The sequence below is a fragment of the Euprymna scolopes genome, chromosome 40 (assembly GCF_053919585.1).
Source record: "Euprymna scolopes isolate OS-2025 chromosome 40, ASM5391958v1, whole genome shotgun sequence".
NCBI lineage: Eukaryota > Metazoa > Mollusca > Cephalopoda > Sepiida > Sepiolidae > Euprymna > Euprymna scolopes.
The window spans coordinates 63,687,856-63,708,924 of NC_136521.1; the positions used below are offsets into that span (position 1 = coordinate 63,687,856).

At 35.5% G+C, this 21,069-nt stretch overlaps 1 protein-coding gene and 1 pseudogene across 1 annotated transcript in view; both read right to left on the reverse strand.

The window, feature by feature from the left end:
- LOC145265676 (sperm-tail PG-rich repeat-containing protein 2-like) overlaps positions 1-20,794 on the reverse strand; it is a 1,924,518-nt gene extending 1,903,724 nt beyond the window's left edge. The window contains exon 1 of the mRNA XM_080121737.1: positions 20,635-20,794. The gene's annotated coding sequence lies outside the window, so the exon portion shown is untranslated. The remainder of the gene's footprint in view (positions 1-20,634) is intronic.
- Positions 9,563-9,701, reverse strand: LOC145265886 (U2 spliceosomal RNA; annotated as a pseudogene).
- Positions 20,795-21,069: the final 275 nt, after the last annotated feature.

Genomic DNA, 21,069 nt, shown 5'->3' on the forward strand with positions numbered 1-21,069 from the left:
TTTGAAATTGCATTATTTTTTGTCTTTCACACTTTAGTTTGAAATAACATTTTCGTCGGTTTGTAACACCTTAGGAAAGACAAACCTACGTACGAATACGGTTACTAACTCGAAGAGACGAGGGAAAGCCACAAGTGACTAAGTAGGAAGAAGGAGAGAGAAAGTACACTCGTCACTCGGGTTATTAATGTATGACGTTTAACCAACTTGATTTCTCCGTCCCTGTTTTTCTTTTTAATAACAAACACTTAAGTTTGAAATTGCATTTAATCGGTCTGTAACATTTATGTTTGAAATATCATTTTCGTTGGTCTGTCATACTTAAGTTTAAAGCTAAAGTATTTTCTTTCGTCTGTAACACTCAGGTTTTAAACAGCATTTTATTTGGCATGTTTCATTTAATTTTGAAATAGAATTTTCATCGGTCTGTAACACTTAAGTTTGAAATTGCAATTTTGTTGGTCTGTTACACTTAGATTTGGAGTTAAAGATTTTCATAGTCTGTACTCTTACATTCTTACATCTGAATTACCATTTTCGTTGGTCTCTCTTGCTTAACGTTATTTAACGTATGTTAACGCTTATAATAAGAACGCAATAGTAATTTCTCTAGTCTGTCTGGGTTAGGATTGAAATAGCATTTTTTAGGTCTAACTAGCTTAAATTTGAAATACCATTTCTGTTGTTCTGTCAAACTTAAGTTTAAAATAGCATTTTGCCTAGTTACACTTTTGTATTTGGTTAGTTTGAAATAGCATTTTCATTGGTCTGTCACATGTAACTCTGAAATAGCATTTCTATCGGTCTATCACATTCAAGTTTGAAATAGAATTTTCATTAGTCTGTCAGGTTAAAATTAAAAAATTTCATCTGTCTGTAACATTTAAGTTTGAAATACCATTTTCATTGGTCTGTCACATTTAAGTACTATATAGCATTTCTATTGGTCTATCACATTCAGGTTTGAAAGAGAATTTTCCTTGGTCTGTAGATTAAAATGTTAACATTTTCATCGATCTGTAACACTTAAGTTTGAAATGGCATTTTGATTGGTCTGTCCCATTTAAGTTCAAAATAGCATTTTCATTAGTCTGTCCCATTTAAGTTCAAAATAGCATTTTCATTGGTCTGTCCAATTAAAGTTCGAAAAAGCATTTTCATTAGTCTGTCCTATTTAAGTTCAAAATAGCATTTTTATTCGTCTGTCACATGTGTTTGAAATAGCATTTTCATTGGTCTAAAGTTTGACATAGCATTTTCATTGGTCTATAGTTTGAAATAGCATTATCATCGGTCTTTCATACTTAACTTTTTTCATTGTTCTGTCATGTTTAAGTTTTTTAAGGGGCATTTTTATTGGTTTGCCACACTTAAGTTTAAAATGTTTTCATTGATTTGTTATGCTTAAGATTAAAATACCATTTCCTTTGATCTGTCACATTCAAGTTAGAAATAAAATCTTCATCGCTAAATGTGTTGACTGAATGACCGCAGATTAAAAAAAAATTATGTTTTATTTTTATCTGTCGAAATTTCACGAATTTATCAATATTTAATACTTCTAATCAAATTATTATTTTTTTCTTCCCCGTCTTTATTGAATTTCTGTCTGTCAATTCCTAGTTTTATTTTTATCAGGATACTGATCAAACGACTCCCCCTCCCACTTCGCTTTCACATAGTTGTTATATTTATCATAAATCTTTAAGTCATTTTTTTTATAATGACTTTTTTCTGAAATCGATTTTTTTGAATGGTTCAATGGGTGAAACGGGTAAGAGTCTGCGTACAAAATTTGACTTAAAATACGAGATGCCTTAAATAAATTTCTAGATTTTTTTTATATTTAAAATTGTCGCAGACTCTTTAAAATTCAGTATGTTATTCTGTGCATATTATAAGGTGACTGACCAATTTCTATGATTTCAGGTTCAAATGAACGGCTACAGCAGGAATTGGAATACACTCTACTAAAGCCTGATTGTTATAGCTGATGAATTTCCAAAACGCAATCTGGATGTGAGGACATATTAGAAAAACGATATGCAATAAAATTCTGTTTTAAATTTAGAAAAATCAACTCAGAAACGTATGGAATGCTTAAGATAGCTTTTGAACCATATTGCATGAATCAAGTATCAGTTTTTGAGTGGCATAAGAGATTCAAGGAAAGCAAGGAGTCTTTGAGGAATGATGTTAGATGTTGGAGGATTAAGACATTCAGAACACTAGAGGTGATTGGCCAAATAAAGAATTTCATAGATAAAGACCGTCGTGTGTCTACAGAGATAATAAATTCACAGTTTGATTGATGTCAGTGTGGGAACTGTACACACAATTATTTGCGAGGAACTGAAGATGCGGAAGATTTGTGCAAAGTTTGCCCCAATGGTGCATAGAGAAGATCACAGACTATTTGACCAAGATTGGCATCAAGATAGTTCCTCACCCTCCATATAGTCCAGACCTTGCTCCCTGTGACTTTTAATTATTCCCTAAGCTCAAGGGAAACCTGAGAGGCTGTCATTATGGAATAATTGAGGAGATGAAAGAGGCTGTGACGAGGGTCATTGACACCCTCACACAAGAGGATATCCATGGGGTCTTCCAGAAGTTGTTGGAACGGTACACGTGCATTACAGTCGGAGGAGATTACTTTGAAAGGGACTAAAGTTTCGGTGGTGTACTATCAATAAAAAATGTCTGAAACCTTAGTGAAGGCACCTCATATATCTATTGTCTATATAAATAGTTTATTGATTATTATTTTTAATTATATTTGTTAACATATACTTAAAAAGAACTAACTTTTCTATCACACCTAAATGAATGTGCAACATTATTTTGCTAGAAGCAGCTTATCCTGCCTTGACAGAGTTTAAAATAGACTTTGTAGCTTAGTAGGAGATGTCCTTTTCTCTTCCCTGCAGCCTCTTTCCCACAGAAGAGACATTGCGAGCCTGTCTCTGCTTTATCGTTATTTCCATGGCAAGTGTTCGTCTAAGCTCCAATCTATGGTCCCTCCCCCCTCGCCAATCTCAATCTTTCACGAGAAACACCCGTCTAGGTAAAACCACTGTCAATAATTTTCCCCACTCTTTATCTGTGCCTAAACTGAAACGTAGATTCCATGAACAAAGATTCTATCTCAGAACTGCACGCACGTGGAACTCTCTTCCGTTAGTCTGCTTTCCAGCTGACTATAATTTGGTTGTTTTCAAGTCCAGCGTAAACAAATTCTTGGTGAACCGTCCCATTAAATTATCCAATTTACCAAATTTCTACTACTAACGATTACTAAGAAATCTCAGTAGCCCTTATTCTCGAGTGGCCTCCGGGTTTTGATAAGTGGTGACCCGTTTGTAAAAAAAAAAAAAAAAGATGTTGAAAGAGAAGTGTCCTCTCGAATGGAGCAACAAATGAACATAACAATCACCGTCGAGATGCTGAAGGTGAAGGCTAAAAAGCTTTCAAATTGGAAAGCATCCGAACCTGGCAGAATCCAGGGATACTGGTGTAACACCACCCAATTCTCCACCCATTTCAATGCTAAGTGACTGGTTGATGATGGATAACTTCATTGGTTGGCTGACAAGAGGAACCACAGTCCTTACTATACAAGATAAGACAAAAGGGGGGTGAAGTGACAAACTTTCGACCAATCACTTGCCTCTCAGTCATCTTGAAACATTTCACTAGCATACTGTATGAAAGTTTCGTCATTTGGACCAAAACGATTTGCTGCCTGGAGAACAAAAAGGCTGTCGTAAAAGATCAAGAGGCGCCAAGGATCAGCTTTTGATTGATAAAATGATTCTAAAACACTGCAAAAGAAGATCTACCAACCTTGTCATGTGCTTGGTAGACTACAAGAAGGCATTCGACATCGTTACACATTCAGGGATACTCAAGTGCTTGGAAATTTTCGGAATAGCCCCTAACATCCGAGCAGGATAGCACAAAGAATTGGGAAACCAATTTAACTTCAGAAAATATTGTATGAGGCAAAGTGAAAATTAAGAGAGGGATCTGTCAGGATGATAGTCTTTCCCGTCTGCTTTTTGTCATCAGCTTGATTCCATCGACATTTCTTTTATGGAATGTAAAACTAGGATATGAAATCGGTAAAGGATTCCCTACAGTCAACCATTTGTTATTTATGGATGACCTTAAAGTTTTTGGAAAGAATGAGAACCAGCTTGATACCTTGACGAACACAATCAGATTTTTTAGTAATGATATAAGGATGGACTTTGGCATCTCGAAATGTGCTGAATTCTTGTGATGAAAAAAGCCTCTCAGATGCTTTTTAACTTCCAACAACTGATCTTATAAACAATGTTGACAGCGAGAGAGGCTACAAGTATTTGGGAATAGATAGACGAACAGATAGATAGATAGATGCATACATCGATGAGATGATATAGATTTATAAAGATATAGATAAATAGATATATAAATAGACAGACAGCTGGACAGATAGATAGATAGACAGACAGGTAGATAGTTAGATAGATAGATAAACAGACAGATAGATAGATAGATAGATAGATAGATAGATAGATAGATAGATAGATAGATAAACCAGCAGACGTACATACATAAAAGCTTCCTTCAGTCTTGACAGACTATGGATACCCACTGAAGGGTGCCTGCACGTAAAATTTTTGTGGAAAGAGTTGCGCAATCTCTAACCACACCTCTCCTGAGTCGACATTGTTGAATACCAGTCGCAAGTGGAGGTTTAGGACAACTGGAAACAATGCCGAGATAAGCGGAATACACATACAACGCCTAGAATTCCCAAATGGTCACCCATTTGGTACTAGCCAAACTCAATGTTGCTTAACTTCGGTGACCTGATGAGAACCAGTGTGTCAACGTGATTATGCCGCACATACATACATACATACATACATACATACATACATACATACATAGATGAGATTAACTAGATCAATAAAGACAGAGATCCATGGCGATAGATTGATAAATAAGATATATAGATGGACAGTGAGTAAAGCAATCCCCAACAGGGGGAACCATCAGTCAATTGGAATGACGTTATTGATTTCTCTCATTGAACCTCTCAAGGAGACTACAGAATAAACAAAATGGTCGAGGGTGCCTCAAGGTGTATTCGTCCCAAGTGTTCCCCTATAATTTAATCGCAACCCTTCTTCGCGGCTCTGCTTATTCACTCCCAAGGCTTCCCACGTCGTTCTTGATTTATAGAATATGGCTCCCCCGTAAACATTTCATTTAACCCTCCCCTCTCCCCGCACCGCCACCAACTCTCATCTCACCTTGGCCGCCATTCTTCGTGTATTTATTAATTCCGCAGATTCTACTTGGGTTTGATGTGTATAGCCGCGGTGGTGACACCCACTGGTTTATTTTAAAGACCAAAATACTCCGCACCCGACCCCACCGTCGAAACAGTAGAGAAAGAGTAGGGGGAAAAAAGAAAGAAGAAAAGGGATGTCTATAATCCTTCAATGCAACCTCGTAATGACTTCTGGCAGAGTTCCGTTGTCAGTCAACGCGGCAAGGTACTCGATCAATTACGCTCGCATTAGGGGAATTCGAATTTCTTTAAAACTACCTTTGTTAAATAAGAAAAAAGAAACAAGGCACACAAACACAAACATTATCTCACGCCCCGCCTCTCTGGCTCTCTCTTCACACACACACACACACATATATATATATATATATATATATATATATATATATGTATATATATATATATATATATATATATAAAATGAAAATTACAATTGAATTTACCAAAATGATCCAAGACGGTAAAATTAAAGTAAATTATAAATATTAAAGAATTAATATTTATAAAATTATCTCAGCCAGATATAAAAGCTCGATAATACCAAATAGGAAATAGAGCTTATAATATGAGCAAACAGTTAATGAAATATGTTAAAAAAACCACTTTGAAATGAGTTAAAAACATATTTAATCTGAAAAGGAAACACTAGATAAATGGATAGTCCTTAATCCGCGGAGTTTCGAAGAAATACTCTCCTTCTCATAAGAGGGTAGGAATTAGCAAAATGCGGGATCGGATTTTGCATGCAGAAATATTTGATGAAACAACAAATAAGTCAAAGATCTTACTTGAAAACAAAATAAGTTAAGCAGAGGGAATATGGTAAAGAAAAAGGTGATTACACATTAATGGATAGTCTGGTGGAAGATAAAAAATCCAGTGACGGTAAAATCCAAATGTAAAACTTCAAGAAAGTTAAAAGAATTTCTATTTGTACAAGTAAAATCCAAGGAAATCCCGTAATTGGAAGAAGATGGTCCATAATAATCCAAAGACAGAAATCCATGGAATAATTCACAAAAATGTGTACAAGGAAAATATAATATTAATAAAAGAAAAATAAGATGTGCTTTTCACTCTACTTCCGAGACATGACTATAACATAAAAAAATCTAGGAATTCTCTCCTTTCTCTTCCCAGATTTTTTTTATTTATAGTTATGTCTCGGAAGTAGAGTGAAAAGCACATCTTATTTTTCTTTTATTAATATTATTTTTTTTATTATTGAATTACCCTTTCGATATAAAACTGCTCTAATCCGTGACTACTTGATCTCATCTCCCCCAACTATTTTCCAACAAGAAATCAATAACATTAAACAAACATTCGTTAACAATGCATTTCCTAACTATTTTATCGATCAACAAATCACGAAATTTAAAACCGTTAATCAGAATAAGATAGATTTAAAACCAACAGCCTCTAAATATATTAAACTGTTTTACAAAAATCAACGGCATCATAATTACAGAATAGATTTTTTAAAAAAGCTCTAAAAAGTATTATTAATAAAACTGTACACTGTATTGATACTATTAAAAAAGTAAAATTAACTAAAATGTACACTGTATTGACACTATTAAAAAAGTAAAATTAACTATTTTCTATAACAAAATTTAACCTTCCATCCTTATCATAAGCAATAATTCCTCCCCTTTGACAGAGTCATTTGGTAAGACTAACCTTGTATACGAATTCAAATGCCCATTGGGAGACTGTACCTCCGACAGAAACATATACGTACATATGATTACCACGTAACTGTCCAGGAGATTAACATTACGTCGCTCTGAACAAAGCGCCATCTTTAAACACGTGACAAACCTGTAGAAAAATGTGTAAGGAAAAATTCAAGATGGCGCCCGACTCTCTCTTTAACACGGTAAGTTCAGGAAAAGATGTTATAAATGTTGCAGCAATTCAACAACCAGTATACACCGGTTCTGCACGGAATCCAACTAGCAAGGTGCCTAGACGGACGCGAACGGTTACTCAGACCGGACCCAACAACGGTAAGATATCCTCACACGGCACGAGAAGCAACAGCAACACGATTCCCCGACCAACTCAATCGTCGCTCCCCCCACGTCTTTTTCATCACCCGCTTTTATGGTCGTTGTAGGCCGGCTAAATTTGCATATTGCAAGAATTTGAGTGACTTTGCGAGATATCATTCTTTACAAAAGACGGTGGTCGCCATCTTGATCTTTTTTTTATCTATTTTCGGTCGGTGACGCCGAGCCGATCTCGAGGTAAGTCTTTCCTTTTCGTCCGTCTCTCTTATGCACCCACATAACACGCAAACACGCGGGCGCTTATCTCCTGGATGCACATTACAACCTTATCATAAGCAATAATTCCTCCCCTTTGACAGAGTTATTTGGTAAGACTAACCTTGTATACCAATTCAAATGCCCATTGGGAGACTGTACCTCCGACAGAAACATATACGAACGTATGATTACCACGTAACTGTCCAGGAGATTAACATTAAATCGCTCTGAACAAAGCGCCATCTTTAAACACGTGACAAACCAGCATTCTGTTCCTTTGTCCCAGTTTAGAAATCTCCCTGTTAATAACACTAATAGTCTTATACAATGTAGCAATAGACGTAAACTTGAAATACTCGGAGCTATTCTAATAAAAACTAAAAAAAAACAAAAACAAAAAAAAACTTACATTAACAAAATAAACTTTAATAATAGCGTTAACCTTTTGTAATGTTTATAAATAAAACAAATTTAATAATTTATTAACCAATGGAAATTAAGTATCCATAAATATAAATCCAACCAGTTCAATTCATCCCTGAAGATGAATCCAGAGGGGTTTGAAAGTACTTGGACAAATCAAAGTTATCGTTATTACATCAGTCAGTTCCCACCCGAAGTAAAGACTACAATACGAAAAATGGAAAAAGAGTCCAATGTAAAATTAATAGACTAAAAACGTATATTCAGTTTAACGAATTATGCATATATATATATATATATATATATATATATATATATATATATATATATATATATATATATATATATATTAAATGTCCATATATATTTATTGAATTTAAATATATACGGCCAAGTGGTTATCAATAATAAAACAGATTGTATAAGTTATATATATATATATATATATATATATATATATATATATATATATATATATATATATATATATATATAAGTAGCGTCCGATTTTGAAAATAAATAAATAATTGTTATAATTCTTTTTCTAACCTTTGCAAATGATTCAAATTTTAGTATGTTATTATGGATGATAATGACTACCAGTTGTCAAAATTTCAGCTTTTCACAGTTGTTATTTCTGAACATATCAGAGAGAAATGATTTAATAATTGAGAAGACTTTTCCAGCTATACCATAGCTATACCATAGAGATCTTGTGAAGTAAATTTTCAGCTATACCATAGAGATCTTGTGAAGTAAACCATTATGCCATACCCTATCTAGGTTTTAAAATTTTGTCCCTTAGTTTTGAACGCTACTGTATATATACGAGGTACGTTCATTCAACTAGTTTCCAAACTTTTTTTTTACAAATTGTCGTAGACTCTTAATTGAATGTATTATTGTTATAAATCTTATGAGATAACTGACCAACTTTGATGATCTCCGGTTCAAATGAACAGCTACATCAGGAATTGGAATACAGACTACTAAAGCCTGATTGTCACAGCTGGTGAATTTCAAAAATGCAATCTGGACGTGAGGACACTTTAGAAAAACGATATGCAATAAAATTCTGTTTAAAACTCAGAAATAATGCCACGGAAACGTATGGAATGCTTCAGACTCCTTTTGACTGAATCGAGCATCAGATGTCTATAATTCTTCAATTCAATCTCGTTACAATTTCTGGCATAGTTCCATTATCAGTCAACGTGGCAAGGTACCTTAGAAAAACAAGGCCGATAGCCATTAGTCGCATGCTCTCGTGTAACGAATAAATGCGTGAATGTAGGATTGATATGAAATTCTTAAAGATAAACTAAAATGACCGAAAAATGGGCTGAAATGACTTAAATAAATAAAAAGTAAATGACTTAGAATGACTTTAATGAACTTAAGGATGAATTGAATGACCTTAAGAATGACTTGAATGCTTAAAAAATAACTGGAATCCTTCAAAAGCAACTTGAATGATCTGGAGAATGACTTAAATGGCTTTGAGACTGACTGGTTGTAAAGTGGGTGATCATTTTACATGAATTTAATACAGAAAAGTGATCCCCCACTTTATATCACAAAGTTACAAACATAAGTACAGCATGTAGTAAGAACATATACTACACTTTGATCTTGGCCAAAAGGCCAAGGAAAGGTATTTATTTGCTCCCCCACCGAGCAAATTAGGCACAAGGCCGATTTTTAATGTGAGGATTGAAGGGGAAATGGTGACCAGCTCCCCGAGAAATAGGGGAGCTGGATAGTGACAATTGGTGTGAAGCGTTGCCGCTACATTGACCAAGGTCTTATATGTAGGGTTGGTATTTATTTGCTCCCCCACCGAGCAAATTAGGCACAAGGCCTATTTTTAATGTGAGGAGTGAAGGGGAAATGGGGACTAACTCCCCGGGGAGTAGGGGAGCTGGATAGTGACAATTGGTATGAAGGGTTGCCCCTACATTGACCAAGGTCTTATATGTGGGGTTGCCCCCACATATGGTCTTTGCTTGTAGTATCTGCCGGAACAGATACTACACTTTGAGATATTAAATCCTTTATTCATGTTAAAAGTTCAGTGAAAATCAACACTGAACAAAAAATTTAGGCATATGGCCAACTCAAAAGGGGGGATTGTGGGGGTCGTTAGTCATGCTTGTCACTCCACAACTAAACAAAATCAAAAGTTTCTCCCAGCTGGTATCTTCTTTCACCATAATACCGCATTCACCCTTTCGTACTAGGGGACGTCCTACTTAACTCCCAATTTTTAAAACATTTTTTTATTGACGTGTAAAAACAAAAAAGATGACAATAAAAATGGTGCAATAATTCATTTGTGTTGAGGGCGGGGAAAAACAAAAACAAAAGGTGATTAGTAAGACTCTCCCAACCTCGTCTAGTTGATAGACTGCCCGTTCCACTAGGTTTGTAAAAGGAACCTCGCTTCTGCGGGTCAGTCTCTAGGTGGGGATGCCCTCTAGATGGGGGTGAATGGGGAAAAGAAAATTTTGTGGATAAGGGATTTTGTATTTCTTTCTCTCCAAGATGGGTGGAATTAAGAGGAAAGGGTGAAAACAAAAATTCTTGCCCAAAAGGCCAAGAAAACCTTAAAAAGCTAAGAACAGCATCTATTAAAAACAGACCTTTGATCTTAATCAAAAGGCCAAGCACAAAAGTGTTACGGACAGACCGACAGACCGACGGACCGACGGAGTGACTTATAGAGTCGCTTGCACGCAACTAAAACTATTGCAAGAATGCACAAAAGTATTCAGACAACTACGCAAATTTGGTTTAAAATCAAATAAATCAAAAAGCAAATTTATAACAAAACAACTGATATATTTAGCTCAACTAATAACTCATCAAGTAATAAAGCCAGACCATTTTTAAAATAATGCTTCTCATGGAGAATAAAAAAGACGATTTTTAGGAATGACGAACTACTTGTGTAAATTCATACCAAACTGCCATCCCCAAGAAGCATCGCGGTTCTGGATATGACCTAAAACTATATCCAATAGTGAGGCTCCAGCTTGCCGACTTTGGGAAGTGTGGAGCCACCCCTTAATTGCCATTGCTCCCAGGTCCACTCAGACTCGGAGTGTTAACAAGGGAAGAATCTTTTGCTCTGTGGCTTCCAACTCAAGAACTGTCTACTGAGAACCAGCCAACTCCAGGACTTGTAAAGAACAACTAACTATCGGAAACTTTTCTGAAACTAAACATGCGTTTCAACTCAACATATATCATCCTCTATTACCGATCAGAAATGCTCTGGGGAATATACACGTTTATAAAATAAATCTTTCAAATTTTTTAGAATTACAGATGGGTAGAATTTTTTTACACAAGAGAATCAATTGTTATTGAGTAGAGGAATGATAATTCTTTCAAGATTAATAACTTAAAATCTTAGCTGGCAAAAGTTCGTCCAAATTACAGCAATGGCTTCAAACGTATACAATATGTATTTTATTTTAAAAGGAAAAAAAAAACTACACTGATTTTCAAATCGCACGTCCAGGCGCATCTTTCAGGCATTACAAAAACAACACGTGGACTCTTCATTCAACTTTCTTCAACTTAACATCATGGCAAGGAAAAAGAGATAAAAATATAAAAGAGAGACGAGTGATTTTTACTACGATATATATATATATATATATATATATATATATATATATATATATATATATATATATATATATATATATCGTAAAAATAAACACTTGTTTATTTGAATAATTTTGTATTGTAATTTGGCTTCAAACGTATTCCATACGTACTTTAATTTGAAATTAAAATTTCAGTCACCGCTTCTAACAGGGATAAAAAAGAAAAATAAACTGGTTTTATATATATATTTGCATTGACAATAAAAATATTGGAAGTCGGGAACATTTGTTGATTCTCCTCCCATTAACGCTGTGTCTCCCTTCATTTATATATATATATATATATATATATAAATTTATAAAATATATATGGCGATTAAGCTACACTCAATATTCCGCGTTTCATCCACTCTAGGACTCTTCAGGCTTTTTTGCATAAGCCTGAAGAGTCCTAGAGTGGATGAAATGCGGAATATTCAGTGTAGTGTAATCGCCATATATATCTTATAAATTACTAACTAGCTCTACCTACGTATTGAGCACTTTTGAAGTAAATACTTAAAGTTCACGCATAAATCTATACTTTCCTATATTAATTTTATGTGAGTAAATGAAGTGTGTTGGGACGATTAATCAGAATCAAAATTGAGAATCAGAAAAATCGAAAAATTTGGGGGTATCGGAATTAGTATCGGAATCGGTATCAGAATCGAAAAAAATTGGTGCCCATTTTCCGATGCTGAAACGATACTTTTAATTGTCTTTTTCTATTTGATTTTGTTTAAAGCAATATCTTCCGTGGCTGGTAATAATGATGAAAATAATAAATATTTATTTTAAAATACCAATAAAGCTAAAATCTATAGATCATCCTCCACAAGTGTAATTTTATGTTTAGGAAAATAACTGCATCATAACATGTGTTTTTTATTTACAGAAATCAGGGAAAATAACTACTCTATAGTTAAATATTCAGATTTATAAAGAATTGAAATCAGAATTGGTAACTGTATCAGATTCGGGAATTTAGTACAGAATCAGTAATTGTTTGAGAAAAAAAATATTGGAATCGTCCCATCACTAATATATATATATATATATATATATATATATATATATATATATATATATATATACACACACAGGTGGCAAAAAGAAAGTCCGCACTTGTAATTTTTTCAAAACCTGCAAATTTAAGCTAAATTTAATGTAATGTTCAGACAAACTTTAGCTCATTTGATTGGCCTTTTATTCTTCTATAATTTTACCTGTTCATATTTGACTTTTAATTGAAATATTCTAGTGTTCACGTCAATTTAAAAAATAACTTCAAATTGAAGAGGCAAAAAGAAAGTCCGCGCAATGGAAAATTGTTATTTAAATGTAACTTTAGGACATTAATGCAACACAAATACAACAGGAACACAATGAACTAGTTAATATTTAGTAGCATCGCCCTTCTGCAATTTGACAGCCTGCAATCTTTTGGGAATTCCTTGAATTAGACTGCAGCAATACTCCGGGGAAAGGGCATCCAACTTTTCTTTAATTTTTGTCCAAAGTTTTTCCAAATTTGAAATTTTATCATTGCGTAGCTGTTGTTTGATGTAATGCCATACGTTTTCGATAAGATTGAGGTCTGGAGATTGTGCAGGCCAACCCAAACATGGAATATCATGCTCTTCTAGGAGCCTCTTGACATTGCCAGCTGTGTGAATGGGATCATTATCCTGCATGAAGATGGGATTATCATCAAAATGTGTGCGTATCTCAAATGCGTAAACATATGTGTGCGTATTTTGTCCTTCCCGACATGGGTAGGATTCAAAAACTGTTCTCTTTTTCATACAATCTATGACTTTTTCTTTTCTTGCATTTTTACTTCAATATCCTGAAGATGCCCTATGAAATAAGGACGAAACGTTGATTATTTTAATAATTTCATTTGGTTTTTCTATTTTTCTCAAAACATAATGTCAACCACCGCTGGTATTTTTACATTTCTTATACACACATATATATATATATATATATATATATATATATATATATATATATATATATATATATATATATATTTATGACCATTAGGTCAGTATTTATATGTATAAATACTGACCCAATGGTTCACAGGTTGCCTAGTTATTAATGAAAAATTAAATGAGAGTATTGTAGTTAGTGACTTGATCCCCTTTGTCTCCTAGCAACAACTATCTTTAGACCCAACTGTATGCTTGCCATGTGAATGAGAACCGGGCCACCTGGCAATCAGAGACTGAATAAGTGGGGTAATGCTGATAAAAACGAACGACTCCATTTTTGAAAAGGTCAAAAGGTCATGTTTGATGACAAAGGTCAGTGTAAGACATGCAGGTACACAAAGATTCAAAAGACAGAATGTTTTATTTATGTGAGTTTCGGAAGATACAGCCGATTTTTAGAGCATTACCTCTAATGCACAAAGCCGATCTCCCCTGAAGTAGATGACAAACACATCTGGTGCAGCTACCAACAGTCTCTCCCTTTTATACAGAATTCCAAAACAGTCTCCAACCTTCTTTCCTTTAACAATTGCAAGAAAATTTCTCGGCCACTAGCTGCCATGACTACTCCTTGTTGCAACTCCTCGGCTTAACATTTACAGGCAACATGAAGAGGAACAAATACATTGAGGACATTGCCAAGGCCGCTGCAAGAAAGTGGGTCCTCTCTACCATGCTAGACAATTACACACACCTGAGAGTATTCTATATTTCTAAAAAAACACCATTCGCCTATATATAAAGTATTTTTGACTGGTGAATCTGCCACTTGTCTGTAGCCCTTAGACAGGGTCTAATAAAAGAGTCTCCGACTTATAAGTTCTGCACAATTGGCCAAACTACAACCACTGTCCAATCGCCGCAATGTTGTATGTTTTACAAGTATTTTAATGAAATATGCTTGGATAAACTCGAAGCACTTGCACCCGCCTTCGATGCAATACCCCTGATTAACCCCCAAAACAGCAAAATCCCACCACTACACTGCAGAAATCCCTAAATGCCTTCTACTTAGATAGGTTCTGTCCTTGAACTGTTAGAGAGTTTGGAATTCCTTTTGGTTTCTTTCCTGACCATACTGAATGTAGAAGTTTAAATGCAATGTGAACAGATATCTTGCCTCTCAACTCCCTAAATGTCCCTGTAAATATGGTCCTACATTAAAGTGGCGTGGTGCCTTGCTTGAGGTGAATAACGTAAATAAAAGGTCTCGATAAAAAAAGGGAGATACAGTGGAGTGATTTGAGCTGCTGACCTAAATGTTACAAATGATTTATCATTTGCAGTTCCATATAAGCTTACTGACTTGGTTGTTTCGCAGGAGAAAACCGAGAATGTCGAGGATTTACCTCGGCTCCAAAGCTAACAAAGTATGTGCCATTTTTTAAATGGTTTTCTCCCTGTTGACTGAGGAACAGCTGCTGTTCTGTGTAGCTTAAGTATTAAGTAAACGCCAGGCAACGCCGAGTAGAAAGCATTTATTCAGTTATCTGTTCATTTCTATGTCTATCTATCGGTCTATCTAATTGTCTATCTGCCTAGCAGAGTAAATAACAAAGATTGAATCATAGGAAACGATAAGTTGAGTGAGCATGTAGGTGCAGAAAAAGGTCAAAGAGTCATATTGTGATATGTATCAGACTTGGTTGACCGATCAAGTTGAACTGGAAGTATCCGAATGGGAACCAGACGTGATGTGTCAAGAGTTCTGGTTTGAATAACCTGAGTTAAGTTTAGTGGGTTGGGTTTGAGATGCCAAACAAGCAAGATGGGTTAAAGAAGTCTCACCATGAGGAAGGTGACGGTCTCAAATAGAGAACCCACAAACCAAGATTCACTCCAGTTCTGCTGTGACGAGATGCTTAAAGAGTGAATAAAGTAAACACTCATTCGTCTTGGGTTCCTGTCTTAATACATTTCCTTTAAACAGGTTCCAGCTCCCCTAACGGTGGTTGGCGAGTCCCCCAGGAGCAACCAGCAGCAGCAGGTATGTTGTCATGTTTTATGTATTATATAGTTCTGACATGCACACATAAAAACTAGATGAGTCGCAGGCTGTTAAAATAGACATTAAGGGATCTAAGGACAACATCTCGTTAAATAAGCAGTTAGAAATACCTGGTTAGATAAAAAAAAAATACACAGCATTAGGATGTCCACCCTCCCAGATAGTTGACTCCCGTCTTTCAGGTGGAGTAAGTTTATTGTTTGCAAATTGAGGCGTTAATACATTAATGGATGCGGGGATTTTAACCTTTCTCTATCCTCAAAGGTAACAAAATGTTCCTACATGAAGAAATGTGGAGGAGAGGTGTAAGTGTGAAGCAACTTGTATTCTTGAGTAGTGTGAGTCATGAAACGCTATGGCTAGAGATACTTTACCTGAGAGCAGTTCGTTCAAGCTCTTAACCTTCACAGGAAACATGAGTTGGAATAGATACATCAAGATCATTGCTAAGGCTGCTGCAAAGAAGGTGGGCTCTCTCTATCATGCTAGAAAGTTATTTACGCCTGAAAAGATCCTATACCTCTACAAAGCCACCATTCGCCCATGTATGGAGTACTGCTGTCACATTTGGGCTTGTGCATCTGCTACTAGTCTCTCGCTCCTGGACAGGGTCCAAAAGAGAGTCGCCAACCTAATAGGTCTTGAACTGTCATCTAAATTCAGCCCTTATCCCACCGATGAAATGTTGCATCCCTCTGCCTGTTTTACAAGTATTTTAATGGTGGATGCTCTGACGAACTACAAGCCCTCGTACCCCCTCGACGAAAATACCCCCGACAAACCCAACAAGCAGCAAAGTCCCACCCCTACACAGTTGAGATCCCTAGATGTAAGAAAGCCTTTTACTCTAATAGTTTCTTCTCCAGAACTGCGGGACTTTGGAAATCTCTTCCGGTTTCCTGCTCCCCCAACTGTACTGACATGCAGAAGTTCAAGTGTAATATGAACAGACATCTTGCTGCTAAACTCCCTACATAGTACTTCTTAGGTCCCTGATAGTAGCCCCCTACATCAAAGTGGCAATGTGCCTTGTTTGGGGTGAAAATGGAATTAAACAATTTAAAAAAAATTTTTTAAAATTAAAAAGAAAATTTTAAATTTAAAAAATTTAAAAAAAAAACAAAAAAACATGTGTTGTGTTTTCTTCCAGTACACATCCTCCCAGGTGCCATTCTTTTAGATGAAATAAGTTTATTGCTTACTGCCTGGGGTGCCCTTATAGGAAAATGCTGATAGGGCTACCCAGGCAATTGTTTAATAAGACAACATGCCTCTCCCTAAGGGGTGCTTGCTTGACTCTCCCCCACCTTCTGTCCTTGTGTCACATCTTCCTGCGATAGGATGGAAGTAAATAACACCTATAGAAGGCTGTCACTTAGAAATGATTGCCACTTAACACCTTTATCCGTTGTGCAATGTGGGCACACGAGTTTGACATAAAAGTTCCAGTTTATTTGGATTTCTCATCTTTTAGCTTTACAACGTTTCGGTCGATGTAACATCCAACGTCCTTTTTGTCAAACTTGAGAATCTCCATGGAATTTTGAGCAGAACCCTTTATTTAATCCACGGGGGTAGCATGCTCTCGTTCCATCAGCCATGACTTGTTAGAATTCCTAAGTAATTAGAAACTGTCTTTTGTGTGTGTCAATCGCACTGAAAATTGAATCTAGTTTGGTGGAAAATCCAGCTTAGTGCTGTTATCATAGGCAACATCACAGTGAGAAGGTGCACCATTTCTTGTAAAAGCCAGCGTGGGTTAGCCATACCGAGGATATCTCATTTGGGACGCGAATTCTATGTTATTTTTAATATTTAGTCAGGGTATACTTCTTGGGAAAAGTATCCTCATTCCAGGTTGTTCTGACAAACCCCTGTATAGAGAGACTAGACAATTGCGGATAGTGTCTAATAGGAATTCCAGTTCTCTCTGGTAGGCATTATGCCAATGTGTATACCTGTATATGTATACCTGCATACGTGTACCTGTATATGTGTACCTGTATATATGTACCTGTATATATGTACCTGTATGTGTGTACTTGCATATGTATACATGTACATGTATACCTGCATATGTGTACCTGTATATGTGTAGCTGCATATATGTACCAGTTTATGTGTACCTGCATATGCATAGCTGCATATGTGTACCTGCAAATGTGTACCTGTTTATGTATACATGCATATGTGTACCAGTTTATGTGTACCTGCATATGCATAGCTGCATATGTGTACCTGCAAATGTGTACCTGTTTATGTATACATGCATATATGTACCAGTTTATGTGTACCTGCATATGCATAGCTGCATATGTGTACCTGCAAATATGTACCTGTTTATGTATACATGCATATGTGTACCTGTTTATGTGTACCTGCATATGTGTACCTGTTTATGTATACATGCATATGTATACATGTACATGTATACCTGCATATGTGTACCTGTATATATGTACCTGTATATGTGTAGCTGCATATATGTACCAGTTTATGTGTACCTGCATATGTGTACCTGTTTATGTGTACCTGCATATGTGTACCTGTTTATGTGTACCTGCATATGTATAGCTGCATATGTGTACCTGCATATGTGTACCTGTATATGTATATCTGTATATGAGTACCTATGTGTACCTGCATATGTGCACCTGCATATGTGTATCTGTATTTGTGTACCTACATATGTGTACCTGCATATGTGTACCCGTATATGTGTACCCGTATGCATATACATGTGCATGCATGTGTTTTAGATGCTTGGTTATGTGTACGTTTTTGTGTGTTTATATATGTGCGTGTGTTTGTGTGTGTGCGTGTGTGCACATGCGCGTGTGTGTGTGCGTGTTTCACTTTTCTTATTTTTTCTTTTCGCTGGGTATGGATCATCCAATCAGATACCTGTTATTTATCGACTATTCCAGACATTCAAACCGAGAGATATTTTTTCAAGATTCTAACCGTCCCTTTGTGCAATTGCTTGTATCTCTCCTGCACTTGTTTCACTGGGTATATCCAGCATGTAGTTTTAGAAATCCGTTCTTTTTTTTTTTTAACCTGGTTGTTCCTGTGCGATATGTAGATATTGAAGTGGGTGTGTATATGTGTGTATCTGTGTGTATGTGTTTGTGTATTTTGTGTGGGTATGCCAGTGTGTGTACATGTATTTGTGTATCTGTATGTGTATATGTGTACATGCGTGTGTTTTATGCGTGTGATTATACATGGTTTTTGTGTATTCCTGTATGTTTATATATGTGCATTTGTGTGTTTCTGTGTATAAGTGTGTATACCTGTATGCGTTTATGTGTTCGCATATGTATGTTTTATGTATGTGATTATGTGTATGTGTATGTGTATACACCAGATTGTTTATACGTGCGTTTACATTTGTCTATGTATGTGTGTTCATATGTGTGCATCTGTGCGTGTGAATATTTATATCTTCTTCTGTGCGTTTATATACATGTACTTGTGTGTGTGTGTTTCTGTGTACAATTGTGTGTACTTGTGTGTGTTTGTGTTTGTGTATGTAATTATGTGTACTTGTATACGTGTGTGTTTACTGAATGAATATTATATGCCTTTTTACATTTTTAGTGCTGATTCGGAATACGGACCACACTATTTTTTTTTTTTTAGATAGGATTTTCAAGTTAAATTCGACTTTTACAATATTTTTGTTTAGTAAATTGTTAGGTGAAAGTACAAATTAGTTAAATACGCTCTTTCCTCCTCATGTTAAAAATGGGTTTCTAAATAATAACGGGTGTTTATTTAGAAGTACACGTAATATAAAAATGAAAAAAAAAATACAGAACAATCTCTATGATATGTACGTAGTACGTACTCTTAAGGGAACGAAGATGTCATATTTCAAAAATCACATAAACTGATTAAATAGTTTATTTTCTTTATTAACCAAGAAAAGCAAATTTTATGACGAACCTAGACATAGAATTGTGATCGGCCATGTTGAATAAATAAGAGGAAGACAACTCAATTCGAACTATCGAGATCAAAACCAGCCTGCTAATGTATATATTAAGAATCAAAATTGTTAACAATCTTACATTTTTATTTTCTTAAAAAAAACAAAAAAACTACTGGATCAAGTAATCACATTGACACACCGGTTCCCGTTAGATCACCGAAGTTAAGCAATGTTGAGTCTGGTCAGTACTAAAATGGGTGACTGTTTGGGAATTCCAGGTAATGTATGTGCTCTCCGCTTATCTCGGCATTGTTTCCAGTTGTTTAGCACTTCCCCTTGCCACTGGACTAAGCAGTGCTGATTTAATGGAGGTGTAGTTGGACATTGCGCGACCTTTGCCTCATAATAACTCGCGCATGAGGTATCCATTGTCTCTTGAGACTGAACGGTGGCGTTATCGACTGGATCAATTTATATGATTTTTTGGAATATGACATGTGAGGAGTACGTCATTTTTAAGTATTAAAAAAAGTGTTGTTCTTAATAAGTACCTCATAATGTACCTATTTACTATGCCTCCCCACGGGACAGAGTTAGACACCAGGGTCGTTTTTTAACGTGGAGAAAAGGTACAAAAATAAAAATTGTCTCAGTCGTGAAGGATTTCTCCTCCACCGAAAGAGAACAAGAAATAGAAGTACAGCATCTGAAGAACAGATACTACACTTTGATCTTGTCCCGAAGGCCAAGCAAGTACCTCATAATGTAATTCTTTCAGCACGGTCCGTAAACTGTATAAATATTTTTTTAAAATAAATCCATGATGAATACACTTTAAGTTTTGTAGACAACTAATATAAGAACATGTAAATGACGATCGTGTTAGAATGTTGTACGCGAGTTTTGTAGTTTTAAATCGAAAAAAAAAAAAAAAACAATACAAAAAAGTTTTTAAAAAATGTATAGATATAAAAAGTATAACGATACCTGTTATGTCCCAAGTCGGTAATTTCAATTATAAAATAGTGAAAAAAAAATGGGCCGCTTATTTGCTTTTCTTTGTTATTATTATTATTTATAAATTTCTCTCTCTCTCTATATGTGTGTGTGTAATTTTCTTTCTGTTCTAAAATAAACGACAAAACTTGTTTACAGTCTCTGGGGACAGCGTTACTAAGCAACCACCCGACTAACGGCATGTCGTAAAACACACACTTTAACCGCATTTAAGCTGTATGTTTTTCGTATTATTTGCATTCATCGGCTAGTGTTTTCATCTTGAGTGTCATTTTCACGACGTTTAGGTTGATGTAACCTGCGATCTTCTTCAGGTGTATCTCATCCAACTCAGGAACTTAGACGGATTTCAAACGGAACCATTTATTTACTTCACGAGGGTAGCATGCTCTTGTTCCGTCAGCC